The 22,623-nt window shown below is 44.3% G+C and overlaps 2 pseudogenes; both read left to right on the top strand.

Annotated features, from left to right (window-relative positions):
- Positions 1-1,011: 1,011 nt before the first annotated feature.
- Positions 1,012-1,243, top strand: LOC148773223 (small integral membrane protein 10-like protein 3 pseudogene; annotated as a pseudogene).
- Positions 1,244-1,266: 23 nt separating this feature from the next.
- LOC129564495 (uncharacterized) lies at positions 1,267-2,020 on the top strand (annotated as a pseudogene).
- Positions 2,021-22,623: the final 20,603 nt, after the last annotated feature.

Genomic DNA, 22,623 nt, shown 5'->3' with positions numbered 1-22,623 from the left:
ATATACCAAAGGTAAGACTCTTAAAGCTAAGAGTGAGGGCTTTCAAGAAGATCATATGGGGTGGTTCCAAAAGGAGGGACTCCTTTTTCTGTCTAGGAACCTCTAGTGGAAGTTGGTTTACTCCTTACATGCTACCACTCATTTAGGGGAGAAGGCCCTCCAAAGATTACTAGAAAGGCCCTTCAGAGGAACAGGCCTCCAAATGACTATAAGGCAAGTGGTCTCCTCTTGTCCCACTTGCCAATTAAACAACCCCCAAGAAGCTTGAAGGCCCCAGCTGGCCCAGTCCATCCAACAGCATGGGACCTACCCAGGAGGGGACTGGAAGATGGACTTCACCCAGATGCCAGTTTCTAAAGGGTATAAATACCTACTAGTCATGATAGATAAATTCAAAGGACAGGTCAAAGGTTTTCCCACCCAGACTGAGAAGGCCAAGCAGGTGATAAAAAAATAAAACAAAAAACCTGCTCCATAAAATCATTGTGAGATTTGGCCTGGTGATAAATCCTTTCTTCAAAAGAAATCAGACTCAGAACCTTGAGGAGGAGAAGATACGGAGTCAGGGGCCAGAGAACAAGGGATTGGAAGATGGCTTCATGGGAACTGGGGCAGGAAAGGCATGAATCTCAGAGGTGGGGACTCAGCGTTTATTTGCATGACCAAAATGCACCGCACGCAATATAGTTTCAATTCAATACTTCAATTTATCATAGACTTCTTTTAAAAGTAGCATTTTGGACGTCAGGCCGCGCAGCCGGGCTGGGACCGGGCACCGGCTCGCTGAGGCGCTTCCCGGGAGCGTGACGCGCCAACTCGCCTCCCCGCGGCCCGCCCTCCGGCCTCGCTGCCGCCTTCTTCGCGCCCTCAGCGCGGGCCAGCGGCCGGAGCAGAGGTCCGGGGGCGTCGCGGAGCCGACAGGGCGGGCGGCCGGGCTTCGGAGCGCCCGGCGGCCCGGGTCCAGCGGCCGGTCGGTGCGCGGCGGGAGGGCGGCGGCGGGCGCCGGTCTATATGGCGGCGGCTCTGTCGGGCGGGGCTCTCGCGCTCGGCCGCCGCCCGCTCTTATGGAGTCTTCTGCAAGGGGCTGACCCGCACGCTGCTCATCTTCTTCGACCTGGCCTGGCGCTTGCGCATCAACTTCCCCTACCTCTACATCGTGGCTTCCATGATGCTCAACGTCCGTCTGCAGGTTCATATTGAGATCCACTGAAGGCCTTCCACGGACTGACAGGCGTGTTCTGGGGCTCAGGGTGTCAGAGACATGGCATGAGGGATGGACACAGGCCTCTCTGCGCCCGCCTCGCGGAGGAGCAGGGGGCGGGCGCCGCCTCGGACAGAGCCTCCTGCAGAGGACTGCGGAGTGAGAGAAGGCAGGAGGCGAGCCCTCGCCCCGCAGATGACGCTTCCTGGGGGAGGGGGGCCTGCGGTCGATGCCCGGGGAGATCCACGAGAGGAGGAGTCATCACTGGAAACAGGGCCTCAAAGCACTTCCACGGTGGCAAGAATCAGTACCAAGAAATCCAGCCTCAGCGGCCGCGCAGACCAACACTACGGGTCTGTCCTCGGCGCCTGCAGGGGAGCGGTGCGGGGCCGGCCCACGGTGTCGGGGAGGTTCCAGGCACGGACTGGCTGTGGGCAGCACCCAGGCCCACTGGTGGCCACGGAGGATGGAGCCACAGCTGAGAACCCCGGGGCGTCAGGCCTGCTGGGCCGGCAGAGAGGGTCCGCAAAGGGGGTTTCTGAGGATGACCCGCCCTGTGCTTTCCTGGAGAAGCTGGACTCTGCGTTGGCACCCTCTTGCCTGCGATCCATCCTGCTGCATGCACATCCCCTAATATTCTTGAATGATGAGACGAAAAGTGTTTTCCCCGGCCATTCAGAACCCATGTTTTCAGAGCCAAGAGTAGAATACAAGAAAGTGCTTTCATGGGAAAAATGTACCTCGGATGATCTGCAGATAACAGTGGCGTCACTGGCTCCACAAGCTTTTGAATGAGCAAATCTATTATGCCATGGTTAAGGTACAGGCAGAACAATAATAGTGAGACTAAGCACTGTCCTTGAATGCTTTCGTGTTAACTCTGGACACACACGGCGCGTCAGTGAAGCTCCAGCTTTGATTCGTTTGACCAGACAGACTTAAAGTCAGTGGAACTAAAAACCACAGAAAGCTGGTTGATACGGAAGGAAATCTCTGTGCTGGAGAGACATTTAGGATTGGGAAGCCGTGTCAAGGAGGTTATTGATGTTACCTTATACACCTATTGGCCGAGAATCGAAAGATATGCCAGCAAGTTTTGAGTTTACCTTCAGCACCATCTGGCAGGGCTGCCATCCCAGGCGCTCTCTCCAGCCTGTTCTCTGGCCATCTGACGAGAGTAGGTATTTGTGAAAGTCAACCCTGCTGGGCTTGGTCTGAGCCAGGCCAAGTTGATGGTAAGCTGTTGTCATTGCTGCATTTTGTAGAATAATTTGAGCAAAAGCTGATATCTTTTCTCACACCCCTTCCCTTCCCCTTGACATGTAATTTACATGGAGGCCCTATGGTGAAAGTTGCAATATTAACATTACCTTTAGATAACCCTTCCTCAAACTAGGGACCCTAGCAGTGTTACCCAAAATACAAAATGAGCTTGAGCCTGTCTGCCGGAGCTCAGTCATAGAGAAAAAAAAAAAAAAGCAAGTATTTCCCCTTATAGAAGGTCTCCAGTTTCTAGGAGTTGAGATATCTCCTACACTAAAAATTTTTTAACTCCTTTTGTTGTGTGTTGATAACTTAAATAAAAGGCACTGAAGAGCAGAAGTTTTTAAGGAGTCCCAAAGTAAGATGTCCCCATTTTCGGAATTATTGATTGCGTATGTCAGTCTATATTGTGTGCTAAATTACTATGCCATGTGCTATTTTAGTGTTCTGGGGAAATGAAAAATAAAACCTGTTCTTTAGCATAATAAATGTCTTATTTTGCGTGTATATTATTAAAAAAAAATAAACGTAGCATTTTGAAGAATGAGCCTTCATCCACTTACCTGAAAAGAACTGCTGCAAAGTCTTGACCAGGACTGACCCTTGATGCTCCTCAGCCTCACTGTGTTAGGAGTGTATCTCTCCTCATGAGTATGTACACAGGTATAGTATGGGATTCTTACCTTTGTTCTTGCTCCTGCTTGAACTGAGTCTTTTGTGTTGCACTTAAGATTTGGTTAGGTAGGCCCAAGGGATAAAAAAGGCGAGCTACCCACATTTTTTTTGAGGTCTTGTGAGATAAACAAGGCCAGCATTCTTGTGTGAAAAAGTAGATCCTAAAAAGTGGGCGACTTGGGGCAGTTTTCCTAGACCTTCTACAGTAAAGAGTTTTTCTGTGTGGTTGATCATTTGAGATCATAGGTTTTATCTTTGGTCAGTAAGACTCCCATAACTCTGAACGGGTTTTCCAAGAGGTATTTCTGCTGTACCTTTGGTCAGTAAGATTCCCATAAGCCTGCATGGGGTTTTCCCTGAGGTTTTTCTACTGTTAAGAAAGATTGAAGGCAGGAGGAGAAAGGGACAATATTGAATAAAACAATTAGATAGCATCACCGACTGGATGGATGTTAGTTTGAGCAAGCCCGGGTGTTGGCGAATGACAGGAAGTAAGGCCAGTCAGATAAGACTGAGCAAATGAACTGGACAATGTACACGACCCAGGTGCAGAACCGGGTCCTCCTATAATAGCAGACAGCTTATTATTATTATCATTTTATTGATTAGAGCCACCCTGATGGCTTAGAGAGTAAAGAGTCAGCCTGCAATGCGGAGACCCAGGTTCGATCCTGGGGAAGATTCTCCTGGAGAAGGGCATGGCAACCCACTGCAGTATTCTTGCCTTGAGAACCCCATGAACAGTATGGAAAGGCAAAAAGATAGGTCACTGAAAGATGAGCCCTCCAGGTCGGTAGGTGCCACTATGCTAATGGAAAAGAGTGGAGAAATACCTCCAGAAAGAATGAAGTTCTATGTCTATTTCCAAGGCAAACCATTCAGTACCACAGGAATCCAAGTCTATGCCCCAACTGGTAATGCTGAAGAAGGTGAAGTTGAACGGTTCTATGAAGACCTACAAGACCTTCTAGAACAAACACCCAAAAACGATGTCCTTTTCATTATAGGGGACTGAATTGCAAAAGTGGGAAGTTAAGAGATACCTGGAATAACCGGCAAATTTGGCCCTGGAATACAAAATGATGCATGTCAAAGGCTAACAGAGTTATGCCAAGAGAACACATTGGTCATAGCAAACACCCTCTTCCCACAACACAAGAGAAGACTCTACACATGGACATCACCAGATGATCAACACCAAAATCAGGTTGATTATATTCTTTACAGTCAAAGATGGAGAAGCTCTATACTGTCAGCCAAAACAAGACCTGGAGCTGACTGTGGCTCATATCATGAACTCCTTATTCCAAAATTCAGACTTAAATTGAAGAGAGTAGAAAAAACCATTAGATCATTCAGGTATGACCTAAATCAAATCCCTTACGATTATACAGTGGAAGTGAGAAATAGATTCAAGGCATTAGATCTGATAGAATGCCTGGAGAACTGTGGATGGAGGTTCGTGACATTGTACAGGAGGCAGTGATCAAGCCCCTCCCCAAGAAAAAGAAATGAAAAAAGGCAAAACGGTTGTCTGAGCAGGCCTTACAAATAGTTAAGGAAAGGAGAGAAGCTAAAGACAAAGGAGAAAAGGAAAGATACACCCATTTGAATGCAGAGTTCCAAAGAATAGCAAGGAGAGATAAGAAAGCCTTCCTCAGTGACCAATGCAAAGAAATAGAGAAAAACAATAGAATGGGAAGGGCTAGAGATCTCTTCAAGAAAATTAGAGATACGAAGGGAAGATTTCCTGCAAAGACGGGCACAATAAAGGACAGAAATGGTATGAACCTAACAGAGCAGAAGATATTAAGAAAAGGTAGCAACAATACACAGAAGAACTATACGAAAAAGATTTTCAAGACCTAGATAACCACAATGGTGTGATCACTCACCTACAGCCAGACATCCTGGAATGGGAATTCAAGTGGGCCTTAGGAAGCATCACTAGGAACAAAGCTAGTGGAGGTGATGGAATTCCAGTTGAGCTATTTCAAATCCTAACAGCTGATACTGTGAAAGTGCTGCACTCAACATGCCAGCAAATTTGGAAAACTCCACACTGGCCAGAGGACTGGAAAAGGTCAGTTTTCATTCCAATCCCAAAGAAAGGCGATGCCAAAGAATGCTCAAACTACCACACATCTGCAGTCATCTCACACGCTAGCAAATTAATGCTCAAAATTCTCCAAGCCAGGCTTCAACACTATGTGAACTGGGAACTTCCACACGTTCAAGCTGGATTTAGAAAAGGCAGAGGAACCCGAGACCAGATTGCCAACATCCGATGATCACTGAAAAAGAAAGAGTTCCAGAAAAAAAAAAAAAGTAAGTTCAGAAAAAAAGCAAGATAGTTCTGCTTTACTCACTACACCAAAGACTTTGACTGCGTGGATCACAACAAACTGTGGAAAATTCTACAAAAGATGGGAATACCAGACCACCTGACTTGCCTCTTCAGAAATCTGTATGCAGGCCAAGAAGCAACAGTTAGAACTAGACATGGAACAACAGAATGCTTTCAAATTGGGAAAGGAGAATGTCAAGGCTATATATTGTCACCCTGCTTATTTAACTTACGTGCTGCATACATCATGCAAACTGCCATGCTGGATGAAGCACAAGCTAGAATCAAAATTGCTGGGAGAAATATCAATAACCTCAGAAACGCAGATGACACTACCCCTACGGCAGAAAGCGAAGAACTACTAAAGAGCCTCTTGATGAAAGTGAAAGAGGAGAGTGAAAAGTTGGCTTAAAACTGAAAATTCAGAAAACGATATCATGGCATCTGGTCTCATCACTTCATGGCAAAGAGATGGGGAAACAATGGAAACAGTGACAGACTTTACTTTCTTGGACTCTAAAATCACTGAGGACGGTGACTTCAGCCATGAAATTAAAAGACGCTTGCTCCTTGGAAGAAAAGCTATGACCAAAAAAGCTCTGACTGCGATTTCTTTTGAATAAGGATTTTGTTGACGGCTTAAGATAATGATATATGGGCTCTGCATTTGACACAGAGAAGGTTCACTATAATGCCAAATGAAATAGAGTGCCAAACCTCCTCAGTCGTGAACAGACTAATTGCGACCACATGGACTGTAACCCTCCAGGCTCCTCCGTCCATGGATCTCCAGGCAAGAATACTGCAGCGGGTAACCATTCCCTTCTCCAGAACATACTTCCCCAGGATCGAATCTGGGTCTTCCAGTCCACTTTGTAAGTGGACGCTTTACGGTCTAAGCCATCAGGGTGACTCTAAAAACTATTTTGTTTGTGGTTTTTTTTTTTTAAATGGTGACTGCAAAATTAGGCGGGCTCGGTTCTGTACTTGGGTCGTGATAATTGTCCAGTTCATTTGCTCAGTTCTGTCTGACCAGCTTTCCTTCCGTAACTAACTCCCGGGGCATGCGCAAACTCATGTCCACCGAGTCGGTGATGCTATCTAAAGGATTTAGCCAATGTTGTCCCTTTCTCCTCCCATCTTCAATCTTTCCCAGCTCCAGAAAAATCTCCTGGAAAACCCTTTCCCAATGATGAGAAACTTACTGACTAAAGACCAAGAAATCTAGGAAGAACTAAAGGTGGGAAGAGAAAGGAGACGACAGAAAATGAGATGGTTACATAGTACCGTTGTTTTCAAGGGCAGGAGTATGAGTAAGCTCCGAGAATGGGTGATAGGGAAACCTGAAGTGCCGCAAGTCCATGGAGTTACAAAATTGTCAGACACGACTGAGAGAGTCAACTGATCAGACCAAAGTCTAACCTCAGGATTTCACAGGATAAACACACAGAAAGCTCTTAACTATAAAAACCCAAGAAAAAAAGCCCTGCCTCAAAACTTTCATTTTGCAAGGTCTGTTTTTGCATACAATGATGTTAGCTTTCTTTATCTCACAAGGCCTCCAAAAATTGTGCGTAACTGGGCTTATATTCCTCCTGAGATCTAAGCAACCAAATCTTAAGCGAAGCGAAGTCGCTCAGTCGTTGCAGACTCTTTGCGACCCCGTGGACTGTAGCCTACCGGGCTCCTCAAACCATGGAATTTCCCAGGCAAGAATATTGGAGTGGGTTGCCAAAACAAAAGACTCAGCTTGAGCATGAGCAAGAATGAGCATAAGAATCCTGCACCGTGCCTGTGCACAAATGGATGAGGGAACACACACTCCTAATACAGTGAGCCTGAGGCGCGTCAAGGGTAAGTCCGGGTTAACAGTTTGCAGCAGATTTTTTCAACTAAGAGGATGAAGGCTCATTCTTCGAAATACTAAGTTTCAAAAAAAAAAAAATTATGAGAACTAGAAACTATATTGTGTGCACTGCACCCTGGTTATGCAAATGAATGCTGATCCCCGCCACGGAGATTTGCGCCTTTCCTGCCCCAGCTCCTGGAAAGCCTGCTTCCAGTCGCTTGTTGCCAGGTCCCTGACTCTATGTCTTCTCGACATTCTGAGCCTGATTTGCATCGAATAAAGGATATTGTTGACAGCTGAAGAAAATGATGTAGGAGTGCTGCATTTGACACAGAGAAGGTTCGCTATAATGTCAAATGAAATAGAGTACCGTGTGTGCTCAGTCCTGCCCAGACAATTTGCGACCCCATGGACTGTAGCCCTCCAGCCTCCTCTGTCCGTGGAATTCTCCAGGCAAGAATACTGCGATGGGTAGCCATTCCCTTCTCCAGGAGACGCTTCCCCATGATTGAATCCGGATCTCCTGCTTTGTAAGTGGACTCTTTACTGTATAAGCCATCAGGGTGACTCTGCTGCTGCAACTGCTAAGTCTATTCAGTCGTGTCCGACTCTGTGTGAACCCATAGACAGCAGCCCACCAGGCTCCCCCATCCCTAAGATTCTTCAGGCAAGTACACTGGAGTGACATTTCCTATTCTAATGCTTGAAAGTGAAAAGTGAAAGTGAAGTCTCTCAGTCATGCCCAACTCTTCAAGACCCCATGGACTGCAGCCTACCAGCTCCTCCGTCTATTGGATTTTCCAGGCAAGAGTACTGGAGTGGGGTGCCATTGCTTTCTCTGAGGGTGACTCTAATCACTGTTTACAAAAAAAAAAAATGTGCCAAAATAGGAGGGCCCGGTTCCATCCCTTGGTCGAGAAAATTGTCCAGTTCATTCGCTCAGTTCTGTCTAACTGGCTTTTGTATCCATTACTCACTCCTTGAAGTCCAAGGGACTCTCACGCTTCTCCAAGACCACAGTCCAACAGCCTCAATGCTTCGGGCTTCAGCTTTTACTGATCAATCCACCTGACCTGCACCCTGAGAAATCTGTATGCAGGATAAAAGAAACAGTTAGAACTGGACATTGAAACCAAGACTGGTTCCAAATTAGGAAAGGAGTACATCAAGGCTGCATATTGTCACCCTGCTTATTTAAATTGAATGCAGAGTACATCATGCAATATGCTATGCTGGATGAAGCACTAGCTGGAATCAACACTGCCTGGAGAAGCATCAATAACCTCAGAAATGCAGATGACACCATCCTTATGGCAGAAAGTGAATACAAAAGAGCTTCTTGATGAAAGTGAAAGAGGAGAGCGAAAAAGTTGGGTTAAAACTCAAAATTCAGAACAGGAAGATCATGGGATACGGGCCCATCACTTCATGGCAAATAGATGGGGAAACGATAGAAACAGTGACAGACTTTACTTTCCTAGGCTCTAAAATCCCTGAGGATGGTGACTTCAGCCATGAAATTTAAAGACGCTTGTTCCTTGGAAGGAAAGCTATGACCAATAAAGACAGCATAGTAAAAAGGAGAGATATTACTTTGCTGACAAAGGTCCGTCCAGTCAAAGCTATGGTTTTTCCAGTACTCATGTATGGATGTGAGAGTTGTACTGTACAGAAAGCTGAAGCCCGAAGCATTGAGGCTGTTGGACTGTGGTCTTAGAGAAGACGTGTGAGAGTCCCTTGGACTGCAAGGAGATCCAGCCAGTCCATTCTAAAGGAAATCAGTCCTGAATATTCATTGGAAAAACTGATGCTGACACTGAAACTCCAATACTTTGGCCTGATACTGGGAAAAACTAAAGGTGCGAGGAAAACAGAAAAGACGCTGATGCTAGGAAGAACTAAAGGTGGAAAGAGAAAAGAAATGATGGAAAATGAGATGGTTAGATAGCAACATGGATTTGAAGGTCATGCGTATGAGTAAACTCCGAGAATAGCTGATAGGGTAATCTGAAAGGACTTCTGAAAGGCCACAGTCCACGGGATTACAAAATAGTCGGACAAAACTGAGAGAATCAACTGAGCAAACCAAAGCCTAACACAACAAACAAACACATGGAAAGTTCTTAAGTATGAGAACCCCAGAAAAAGAAGAACCGGTCTCAAAAACCCTACTTCACAAAGTCTGTTTTTGCACACAACCATATTGGCTTTGCTTACCTCACAAAGCCTCCAAAAATTGTGAGCGATGCAGCACAGATTATCTATCAAGCCTACCCGAATACTCAGGGAACAACCAAAGACCCACCTTTAGAACGAGCACTCCTAACACAGTGAGGATGAGTCGAGTCAAGGGTAAGTCTGGCTCAAGAGTTTGCAGCAGATCTTTTCACTTAAGTGCGTGAAGGTTCATTCATCGAAATACTGCTTTTAAAAGAAATCTACGATGAATTGAAATAGTAAATTGAATCTATTGCATGCAGTGCCTGCCGGTTATGCAAATGAACGCTGAGTCCCCGCCCCAAAGATTCACGCCTTTCCGCGCCCCAGCGCCCGGGAACCCAGCTTCCAGTCCCTTGTTCCCAGGCCCCTGACTCCATGTTTTCTCTTCCTCGACACTCTGAGTCTGATTTCTTTTCAATAAGGATTTTGTTGATGGCTCTAGATAACGATATATGAGTGCTGGATTTGACACAGAGAAGGTTCAGTATAATGTTGAATAAAATAGAGTGCTGAACCTCCTCAGTCGTGCCCAGACTATTTGCAACCCCATGGACTATAGCCTAAAATACATTTATTGGGTCCTTTTGAACAGGTGGTATTAAGATGTGGTTTAACTGAAGGGTCTGAGCTTTGAAAATTACATGTGTATATTCTGGCTTTGTCACCATCAGATGAGTCTTACCAATCCACTGATGGCTAAAAGCAAAAGGGGGCAAGCTGACTGAGAATTTCACAGGAGTAACATTAGGGGCACAAGTGACCATTTTGACCCTTGCACAGAGTGTCCTGAAACTCAAGCAGTGATATAGTAAAGATAATACCCCATTCTGTAACCTCGTAACAACCAGAAAATGGCATATCTGCCTCTAATGCATAGTGGGTCCAACGGAGTTAATGCTTCCCTGGTTTCTTACAGGTCCAAGACCTAATTCTAAATTCCCCGTTCAACCATGTCTGAGGCCTGAGACAACAGATCAAGCCTGTCTACACAGGGAGAGAGGCTACTTGCTTCTCTGACCAAGATGTACACACAAAAAAAAGTACACAAGGATGCAAAAGGTTGTAACGTAATGTGATCATGCTTAACACTACTGAAGCTGTACCTTTAAAAATAGTTAAGATGATGGACTTAATGTTATGTGTTTTCTACCACACTAATTTAAAAATACATAACACCCAAGTTTTAGTTTTCATACAGCAGACATGAGAATTGCTTCCTTTTTGTCTAAAATGAAGGTACACTGCCAATCTTTAAAGCCTGATGCAACTTAACACACTTCAAGTGAAATACAATCTGTTCCTATGGAGAAAAAAAATAACCTAGAAAAACACTCAAGCCTCAGTAACACTCAACACTCAACACTCAGTAAGAAAAATGGACATAAGAACAGGTTAATGGCAAACGGACATTAAAAATAGAAAAGAACTATTGATTTGAAGGTGTTACCTCAAGAGATAAGTACCAATAAATACTGTAGAGTAGCAGTCTTCATATATCAGATGATGCTGTGAACGGATCCATTCCCATTTAGGGTTTACTCATTGCTTCTGAGATGCAATTTATTGTTTATCTTGACACTGCTTTGGGATTTACCAAATCACTAAAGGGAATGAGAAGTTCAGTTTATAAATATAACCTTTGTAGCATGACAAATACAAGAATGTTCCACTTAAATAACTGAGTTCTTTATAATTTTTTCTTTCAAAATTTTAAATTTTCCCAGAATTTTGATCAAGCCTATAAGAACAAATCTATGTTCAACCAACAGGGCCTCTTCATTCACACTTTAACACCCAAGGGGTAATAGTTTCAAAAGACTAAAATGCTATTATTCTCTAAGTGTTGTCTAAATCGCAGTGAGTGCTGTCTAACATTTGGTAGAAACCTTCACTGGAGGCATTTAAAGTATGGAAACAGATGAAGGAGGAAATAACGAGCGGTGGATCCTGCCAGGTAAGTAGAGGCCAGCTCTGCCTTTCATTCTATTTCTCTTTTTTCCTTCCTTTCACCTTATGCCCAGAAGTTGGTATAAGTAGAACTTTTCTTGTGATAAAAACAATGTCTTAATTTTGGACCTAATAACACTTCAGAATAAATACAGGGAGTTCCCTGGTGGTTCAGTAGTTAGAACTCCAAGCTCTCACTGCCAAGGGCCTGTGTTTGATCCTTCTTAGGGAACTAAAATCCCACAAGTCACATAGTGCAGACAGAAAAGAAGAGTCAAATTTTTTACAGAAGTGAGAACTTGGGAGAGCATGTCTTCCAAATATGCTTACATAGGCATTATTTTTTCATTCATCAGTTCAGGGCTAACCTTGTTGTAGAAGTTTTAAAAGATGGCCACATATTCTCTGACACTCCTCCCATAAATCGGTAGGGTCTAATTCTCCCCTTCTACTGCCTTGAACCTGGGCTGGCCTTATTTGGAAGAAACAGAATTTAGGAGAAGTGATGCTATGTGACTTCCAAGACCTTGCAGCTTCTGCTTAGTTCTCTCTGAATACCTGCACTCCAGATAGCTCTCTCTTGGGACCCAGCCACCATGCTCTGAGAAGCCCAGGCCACATACAGAGGCCAGGTGTAGGTACTCCGGTAGACAACCCAAACCTCAGTCCTACCTGACAGCCAAGATCAGCTGCCAGGCTTGTGCAAGCCATCGTGGATGTCCAGCACAACTGAGATTCTGATGACTGTAGGCACAGCGGACACTTGATTGCAACTGTGTGAGAAACCCCAATGAGAACTGCTCAGCTGAAACTTCCTTGAATGTCTGACCCACAGAGTGGTGAAAAAAATGAAATTTTAGTATATATAAAATTACCCTGAATTTGGAAGTAATTTGTTATACAGCAATAGATAGCTCAATAAAAGAAAATAACAGAATATGAAACTTTATATCAACAGAAATTTTCAAGCAAGAAAATAAAATTAAGATAATTTGGTCATGACACAGCCCATTTATTTTTATTTTTGTCCCATTTAAACATGAGCATTTACAAGTTAAGAGATGTGTGTTTTCATGTTGCTCAAGGTAGAAAGACATAGATTCAGAAATGTTTTAACAATTAAAACTATAGATGTCTTCATGTAATCAAAATAGATTGTCAGACACTATACTAGAGATCAGCACAAATTCTGTCCTCAAGAAACAAATAGTCTAGTGGGATAAATGGCATGTTAAAAAAATTTCAATGAGTTTCATGTGTATAAAATCCTTACAACATTTCCAGGCACATCCTAAATGTCATGTACCTGCAAAAAAAAAAGTAAATAAACATACATTCACTTATTTATTCGACAAATACTTATTTATCACCTTTTACATGGCAGGCCCCACGTGAGGTGCTCAACATTCAGAAAACTAAGATCATGGCATCTGATCCCATCACTTCATGACAAATGGATTGGGGAAGAGTGACAGACATTTTTTTCAGGGGGTGGCCTCCAAAATCACTGCAGATGGTGACTGCAGCCATGAAATTAAAGAGGCTTGATCCTTGGAAGAAAGTTATGACCAACCTAGACAGCGTAGTAAAAAACAGAAACATTACTTTCCCAACAAAGGCCCGTCTAGTCAAAGCTATGGTTAAGCAATAGTCAGAACTGGACATGGAACAACCGACTGGTTCCAAATAGAAAAAGGTGTACGTCAAGGTTGTATATTGTCACCTTGCTTATTTAACTTATATGCAGAGTACATCATGAGGAACGCTGGGCTGGAAGAAGCACAAGCTGGAATCAAGATTGCCGGGAGAAATATCAATAACCTCAGATATGCAGATGACACTACCCTTATGGCAGAAAGTGAAGAGGAACTCAAAGGCCTCTTGATGAAAGTGAAAGAGGAGAATGAAAAGGTTGGCTTGAAGCTCAACATTCAGAAAACAAAGATCATGGCATCTGGTCCCATCACTTCATGGGAAATAGATGGAAAAACAGTGGAAACAGTGTCAGACTTTGTTTTTTTGGGCTCCAAAATCACTGCAGATGCTGATTACAGCCATGAAATTAAAAGACGTTTGCTCCTTGGAAGGAAAGTTATGACCAACCTTGATAGTATATTAAAAAGCAGAGACATTACTTTGCCAACCAAGGTCCGTCTAGTCAAGGCAATGGTTTTTCCCGTGGTCATGTATGGATGTGAGAGTTGGACTGTGAAGAAAGCTGATCGCCGAAGAATCGATGCTTTTGAACTGTGGTGTTGGAGAAGACTCTTGAGAGTCCCTTATACTGCAAGGAGATCCAACCAGTCGATTCTAAAGGAGATCAATCCTGGATGTTCATTGGAGGGACTGATGCTAAAGCTGAAACTCCAATACTTTGGCCACCTCATGCGACGAGTTGACTCACTGGAAAAGACTGTGATGCTGGGAAAGGTTGGGGGCAGGAGGAGAAGGGGACGACCGAGAATGAGATGGCTGGATGGCATCACCGACTCTGTGGACATGAGTTTGAGTGTACTCCGGGAGTTGGTGATGGACAGAGAGGCCTGGCGTGCTGTGATTCATGGGGTCGCGGAGAGTCGGACACGACTGAGCGACTGAACTGAACTGAACTGAACTGATGGTTTTTCCACTAGTCATGTATGGATATGAGAGTTGGACAGTAAAGAAAGCTGAGCCCCGAAGAATTGATCCTTTTCAACTGTGGTGTTGGAGAAGACTCTTGAGAGTCCCTTGAACTGCAAGGAGATCCAACCAGTCCATCCTAAAGGAAATCAGTCCTGAATATTCATTGGAAGGACTGATGCTGAAGCTGAAACTCCAATACTTTGGCCACCTGATGCAAAGAACTGACTCATTGGAAAAGACCCTGATGCTGGGAAAGATTTAAGGTGCAGGGAGAAGGGGACAACAGAGGATGAGATGGTTGGATGGCATCACTGGCTCAATGGACATGAGTTTGAGTAAACTCTGGGAGTTGGTGATGGACAGGGAGGCCTGGCATGCTGCAGTCCATGGGGTCACAAAGAGTCGGACTTGACTGAGCTACTGAACTCAACTGAACATGGCAGGGCCCATGTGAGGTGCTAGAGAGAGAGTGCTGAATAAAGAGTTTACATTCAGAGGAGAGGACAGATACTGAACATTCAACAAGCAGGGGTATCCTGGAAGCATTCCTGGGATGCTTGGGAAGCCAGAGAAGGCTACTTGCTGATCCCAGGAAGGCCAAAGGCTAGGCTAGACCAGGCCAAGGCTAGAGAGATTTAGCAGCATGTCTGATAGCCAAATAACAAGTAGAGAAAAGTAGTTTACCCCAAGCCCAAATGGAAATCTAATATGTAAAGTCAAATTTGGGAGAGGCCTGAAGGCCAGTGAGGCAATCAAGATCGATTCCACAAATTCCAGACTGGATCAGAAGGAAAGTCCAAGTGCAGAGATGAGCACTTGGAGACAAGGACTGCATGCAGTGGACCACACATGAGAGCTGAAGAAGACAATGTTGGAATAGAGGACTAGGCACAGTGCTCAAGACTCTGTTACTTTGCACTAGAAATAGAGTAGAACACCCATTGCACAAACAGGTCTGGACCAAGATATGTTGCAGCTGAGGCAAACTAAGAATTAGATATGTGCTTCTGATGGTGTCCTTCCAATATTAATGCAACAGTTTCTTACTGAGGGAGTAGAACTGGTACCAGGATGATTTTTTTCATTTCTACTGTCTTCTTCACTAAAGTAAGAATGATTCGTAATTTGATGGCTATAGAAGTAGTCACACATGGAGATCTGAGGTAAATGGTACCATATTTCTGATTTCCATTGGAAATGGTATTACCTCTATAGTTCGGTGCTCAGAGCAATTATGCATATGTCTTTTAACTTGGCTCTGAGCCTGAAGGATCCCAGAATACAAGTGTCTGCTGATTGCCCTGGTGTGAATGACCAAGGGCTGGTGTGTGTGAGTGTGTGTATGTGTATATAAATAAAAGTGTATCTGTGTGTGATTGTTTGTATGTATGTGTGTGTGTGTGCATGTGTTCCTCCTGAACAAGGTGGATTCTACCAGGGTTAGAGATATGTCAGTAGTATTGAATCATCTAAATTTTATCACTTGAGAGTTTATAACTCAACACTTTTTATATAGCCTTTTCCCTTTTTCTTCAAACCCCAGAGCTTGGATTCAGGAGTCTGCAAGCATGGAGTCCACGCAAAGATGGGCACAATAAAGGATAAAAATGGTAGAGACCTTGTTGATGCTGAAGAGATCAAGAAGAGATGAAAAGCATACACAGAAGAACTGTATAAAAAATATCTTAATGAACCAGATCACTACAATGGTGTGGTTAGTCACCCAAACCCAGACATTCTGGAGTGCGAAGCCAAGTGGGCCTTAAGAAGCACTGCTGTTAATAAAGCTAGTGGATGCGATGGAATTCCAACAGAACTATTCAGATCTCTAAAGGAGAATTCCATCAAAATTTTGCATTCATTATGTCAACAAATCTGGAAGACCCAGCAGTGGCCACAGGACTGGAAAAGGTCAATCCTCAACCCAATTCCCAAGAAAAGTGGTACTAAAGAATGTTCTAACCATCAGACAATTGCACTCACTTCCCATGCTAGAAAGGTCATGCTTAAATCCTTGCATGCTAGGCTTCAGAATTATGTGAATCAAGAACTTCCAGATGTCCAAGCTGGGTTTAGAAAAAGAAGAGGAACTAGAGATAAAATTGCCAACATTTGCTGGAGTATAGAAAATGCAAGGGAATTTCAGAAAAACAGCTATCTCTGTTTCATTGACTACACTAAAGCCTTTGACTGTATTAGTTCAGTTAAGTTCAGTCACTCAGTCGTGTCCGACTCTTTGCAACCCCATGAATCACAGCATGCCAGGCCTCCCTGTCCATCACCAACTCCCGGAGTTCACTCAAACTCATGTCCATCAAGTCGGTGATGCCATCCAGCCATCTCATTCTCTGTCATCCCCTTCTCCTCCTGCCCCCAATCCCTCCCAGCATCAGAGCCTTTTCCAGTGAGTCAACTCGTTGCATGAGGTGGCCAAAGTATTGGAATTTCAGCTTTAGCTCCTTAGTTGCTCCCAAACACTAGAAGTAATACTGAATAAAAAATTGGGGAAGATACAATTCTAAAAATTCACACTATAAATAACCTCCAGATTAGAAAGAAGCAGGATAATGGGGAACTATGGAGCATGCAGTTCTATCCAAGTTCTTTTTTGAATTGTGTTGTTGGGTTTTTTGTTGTTGTTGAGTTTTAGGAGTTCTTTATATATTCTGGATATTAATCTTTTAACAGATACATAATTTGCAAATATTTCCATTCTGTTTATAGTGTCCACTGTGTTCTTCATAATTTTTTCATAGAAATTAGTATTCTATAATAAATAATACCACAGATTCTGAAATTAAGCTTACTGAGTTGGAACATTAGCTCAACTACTTATTGACCGTCTGATCTTGGACAAACAATTCAAACATTCAAATTTAGTTTCTTCTTATATCAAAATGGAATAATAATAGTGTCTGGCATAAGGCTAGGTGAATTCTTATGTGAATGTTAAGACTTATATAATAAAATAACCCAATATAAAATACTTAGCCTAGTTATCAGAATATACTTAATAAATGAGAGCCTAAATTAAAATAAAATTGACCATTCATTCTTCACTCTGTTGAACTTCTGGAGTAGAGAAAATGGGAGCATAGAAGTAATATGGAATATTGCTATATAGATCATGACAAACTGTGGAAAGCTCTTAGAGAGATGGGAATACCAGACCATCTTACCTGTCTCTTGAGAAACCTGTATGCAGGTCAAGAAGCAATAGTTAAAACCCTATATGGAACAACTGATTGGTTCAAGATTGAGAAAGGAGTATGACAGGGCTGTCTGCTGTCACTCCGTCTAACCTATATGCAGAACACATCATGAGAAATGCCAAGCTGGATGAGTTACAAATCTGAGTCAAGATAGGCAGGAGAAACATCAACAGCCTCAGATATGCAGAGGATATCACTCTAGTGGCAGAAAGCAAAGAGGAACTAAAGAGCCTCTTGATGAGGGTGAGGGAGAGAGTGAAAGAGCGGGCTTTAAACTAAATATTCAAAAAACTAAGATCATGCCTTCCAGCCCCATTACTGCATGGCCAATAGAGGGGGAAAAGATGGAAGTAGTGACAGATTTCCTCTTCTTGGGCTCCAAAATCACTGCAGATAGTGACTGCAGCCATGAATTCAGGAGACAATTGCTTCTTGGCAGGAAAGCGATGACAAACCTAGACAGTGTGTTGAAAAGCAGAGGCATTACTCTGCCGACAGAGGTCCATACAGTCAAGGCTATGGTCTTCCCAGTCATCATGTATGGTTGTGAGATCAGAACACCAAAGAATTAATGCCTTCGAACTGTGGTGCTAGAGAAGACTCCTGAAAGTCCCTTGGACAGCAAGGGGTCGAACCAGTCAGTCTTAAGGGAGATTAAGCCTGAATATTCACTGGAAGGATTGATGCTGAAGCTGAAACTCCAATATTTTGGTCATCTGATGCAAACAGACAACTCATTGGAAAAGTCCCTGATGCTGGGAAAGATCGAGGGCAGGAGAAGAGGGTGTCAGAGGATGAGATGGCTGAACGGCATCATTGATGCAATGAACATGAACTTGGGCAAACTCCGGAAGATTGTGAGGGACAGGGAGGCCTGGCGTGCTGCAGTCCATGGGGTCACAAAGAGTGGGATATGACTGGGCAACTGAACCACAAAAATGGTAAAGCCATGCCTGTGATCCTTAATGGCTGTAAGACCCTGGGCAGGTTTTTAACCCCATTAAATGTACTTTCCTGAGCTTTAAAATAGGGATAATAATATCTAGCTCCTAAGATTGTTGTGAAGAAAAAACAGCATACTGAAAGCATGGAATGTGATTCCTGGATCATCATAAGCACTAAGTAGAAGCTCTTATGGTTAGAATTATAGGTACTAAATAAGGGCTACAAACATCCAGATACCACCCAAACTAGGGTTTATACTCATTTCCCAACATTATGGCGTACCTTATAAATAGTTAAAATACTAAACGAACTGTAGACATAACTAAAGCAACCCACTTAAAACGGTTCATCATTTGCCACTTTACAAGGTACTCAAAAGCTAGTCAATTCTCTTCCAGACAAACAGATGGCCTTTCCTCATCTTAATATAGGTAGAATGATTTTGTGAACTCAAGCTGATCTGGCTTAAAAATCCAAGCATTCTTTTATCTCTACATAAATTAATAATTCAAAACAAAATTTTTAAATAACAAACTTCCATTTTGCTAAAAACGAGAGTCCATTAACGGATGCCTCTAAACTTGGCGAGCTCTCCAGCCGTCTTATCGGTGGGTTTCTGTTGTCTCCCTCAAATGCACACTGATGGCCAGGCCTCAGCAGCATCAGATGGAATGAGATGCAGCTAGCCAACAGTCCAGGACCACCATCTTCCTGGGCTAGATTTTAACACTGCTATAGTGGACTTTTAATCCATTAATTAACGATGAAAAAGGAAGGGATAAGAGTGCTATATTCTGACATCAATAGTTTCAAACAGCCTAATGAGACTGTTTGGAAAGCATACTAGGATGCCTAAAGTGAGGAGAAAAGAGAGAGATTCAAATACAAGGTGAGGGACTTCCCTGGTGGTCCACTGGCTAAGACTCCACACTCCCAAAGCAGGTGACCTGGGTTCAATCCCTGGTCTGGGAACTAGATCCTACATGCCACAAATAAGAGTTCACATGCCACAACTAAGATCCCATATGCCACAACTAAGACTCCGAGCAGCCAAATAAACAAATAAATACATATTCAAATATAAGATGATGTCCTGTGATACTGGTCACTGCTTCCCAACAAACTTTCCATCAAACTCTATGAGAGAAACAACTGATTCTCTCAGGTCTGTCCACCTGGTACCAAGATGAAAAGAAAGAACTGTGCCCCATTATAGCCCATCAGAGAGGGAACGCATAGGGAACTTAGCTGCTGACTCTCTCCTGTCTCCTGTCTCTACACTGATCAAAGTTTGTCCCCCGGGCATTAACTTCCCTGCACTTCTACACAGAAAATCATAAGACCTGTGCACTTTATTCTGTGTAAAAATAAAGATAAATTTCTATCGAATACTAACAAATGAAAAATAGTCTGTTGCTTCAGCCTAGGTCCCAAAGAGAAGATGATGTGTGGCTGCTGCTGCTGCAGCTAAGTCACTTCAGTCGTGTCTGACTCGTGCGACCCCATAGATGGCAGCCCACCAGGCTCCGCCGTCCCTGGGATTCTCCAGGCAAGAACACTGGAGTGGGTTGCCATTTCCTTCTCCAATGCATGAAAGTGAAAAGTGAATGTGAAGTTGCTCAGTCGTGTCCGACTCTTAGCGACCCCATGGACTGCAGCCCACCAGGCTCCTCCATCCATGGGATTTTCCAGGCAAGCTTACACTGGAGTGGGGTGCCATTGCCTTCTCCATGATGTGTGGCAGGACTAGTGAAATAAACCTTTGTTGATATAAGCCACTGAAATTTTAGAGTCGATTTTTGTTGTAGCATAACCTAGCATATCCTGATTGACACAAGGATTCACTGCCCCATTAGCACATTGATGACATGAGTTTTTCAGTAAAGACATCTAGTTAATGTTATTTAATCCAGTATTCTCAAACTATTTTGATTATTGAATATTCTTTCCACAGAGCACCTTAATATAATGGAAGTTGTTTGACAATACACGATCTGTATAATCTTCTCCAAGGAGACTGGGCAGCACACCCTACTGTGGAATAATTAAAATATTCCCAGATCTTAGCAGTTTAGGTATGAATGATGTCACATTTTTATGCTCAAACTGGACTTTCCTGGTGACGCAGTGGAAAAGAATCCATCTGCCAATGCAGGTACACTGGTTCAATCCCTCCCTGTCCGTATGCCCTGGAGCAACTAAGCCAGTGCACCACAACTACTCAGCCCACGTGCCCTAGAGCCAGTGCTCTGCAAGAGAAGCCACTACAATGAGAAGCCCCAGCTCTCCCCAGCTAGAGAAAGCCCCTGAGTAGCAACAAAAATCCAGCACAACCAAAAACTAACTAAAAAAAAAAAAAACACATTTATGCCCAAATTAAGGACTCCGAGCCCAAGACTGGGAGAAGGCAATGACACCCCACTTCAGTACTCTTGCCTGGAAAATCCCACGGATGGAGGAGCCTGGTAGGTTGCAGTCCATGGGGTCGCTAAGAGTTGGACACGACTGAAGCGACTTAGCAGCAGCAGTGGCAGCAGCCCAAGACTACTGTTCTGATGCATCCCACAGGCCAGCAAGGCCTGACTTACCCAGTTTCACGACCAAAGAAAGGGCCCTAAGTCAGCAACAGAGATGAAGACATCATGGTTTAACCAATGGAGGACCCTGGCTGTCTCAAGCAAGGTCCTGGAGCAACATCCCATTGTGTGCAACGCAGGAGCAGGCAGGCAGGACAGACACGTCAGCAGGTTTCACTGTTGGGGGCTGGGGGAAGCCAGGATTACCAAATGTATGGGAATTGACCTCGGGTGACCCCTGTCTTTTCCAGATAGGAAAAGGAGTACGTCAAGGTTGTATATTGTCACCCTGCTTATTTAACTTATATGCAGAGTACATCATGAGGAACGCTGGACTGGAAGAAGCACAAGCTGGAATCAAGATTGCCGGGACAAATATCAATAACCTCAGATATGCAGGTGACACCACCCTTATGGCAGAAAGTGAAGAGGAACTAAAATGCCTCTTGATGAAAGTGAAAGAGGAGAGTGAAAATGTTGGCTTGAAGCTCAGCATTCAGAAAACGAAGATCATGGCATCTGGTCCCATCACTTCATGGCAAATAGATGGGGAAACAGTGGAAACAGTGTCAGACTTTATTTTTTTGGGCTCCAAAATCACTGCTCTGCATTAAAAGACGCTTACTCCTTGGAAGGAAAGCTATGACCAACCTAGATAGCATATTAAAAAGCAGAGACATTACTTTGCCAACCAAGGTCCGTCTAGTCAAGGCTATGGTTTTTCCAGGAGTCATGTATGGATGTGAGGGTTGGACTGTGAAGAAAGCTGATCACCAAAGAATCGATGCTTTTGAACTGTGGAGTTGGAGAAGACTCTTGAGAGTCCCTTTGACTGCAAGGAGATCCAACCAGTCCATTCTAAAGGAGATCAATCCTGGGTGTTCATTGGAAGGACTGATGCTAAAGCTGAAACTCCACTACTTTGGCCACCTCATGCGACGAGTTGACTCACTGGAAAAGACTCTGATGCTGGGAGGGATTGGGGGCAGGAGGAGAAGGGGATGACAGAGAATGAGATGGCTGGATGGCATCACCGACTCGATGGACATGTTTGAGTGAACTCCGGGAGTTGGTGATGGACAGGGAGGCCTGGCGTGCTGTGATTCATGGGTTCGCAAAGAGTCGGACACGACTGAGCGATGGAACTGAACTGAACTGAACTGATCCCTGTCAGGCCGATGCCCTGGAGAAGGAAATGGCTATGCTCGTCTGGAGAATACCTGGCAGGCTACAGTCAAAGACTGGGACATGGCTGAACATGCACGTGTGCAGGCACGCAGGCACGCAGGCACCCACGCAGCACTCGGGCACCCATACACGCACGCGGATGCCCACGCAAGCACACACGTGCACGCACCACGCACGCACCACGCACACAAGAACCCATACACGTGGGCACCCACGTCTACCATTGCGCAGCAACGGCTGAACACGGAAACGGCCGATCGCGGAAACAGCCGATTGCGGCAAGCAAGGGCTGATCGCGGCAACGGCCGATTGCGGCAACGGCTGATCGCAGAAACCAGTTGAGGGGTGGACTCCTCATCAGCCGTTTGGTAAGCTATCGTTAGCTGGGCCGTGGGGCAAGGAGGTGGGAGGGTTAGTCCTGCGAGTAGGGTGTAGGTGAAGTAGGCACTAGTCGGACAGGGGAGAGACAGAGAGCACGAACACAGCCATTTTGAGTGACGTGATCTTCCAACTGCCCCTAGAACTTCCTCGATGCCCCTTCACAGGGCAAGTATCTTACAGGTAGTTAAGAAAAC

Source organism: Moschus berezovskii, chromosome X (genome assembly GCF_049115385.1).
Source record: "Moschus berezovskii isolate FMDL1 chromosome X, NW_MosBer_1.0, whole genome shotgun sequence".
Taxonomy (NCBI): domain Eukaryota; kingdom Metazoa; phylum Chordata; class Mammalia; order Artiodactyla; family Moschidae; genus Moschus; species Moschus berezovskii.
Note: the sequence above shows the minus strand (reverse complement) of the source record. Positions and strands in the feature narration are given on the sequence as shown.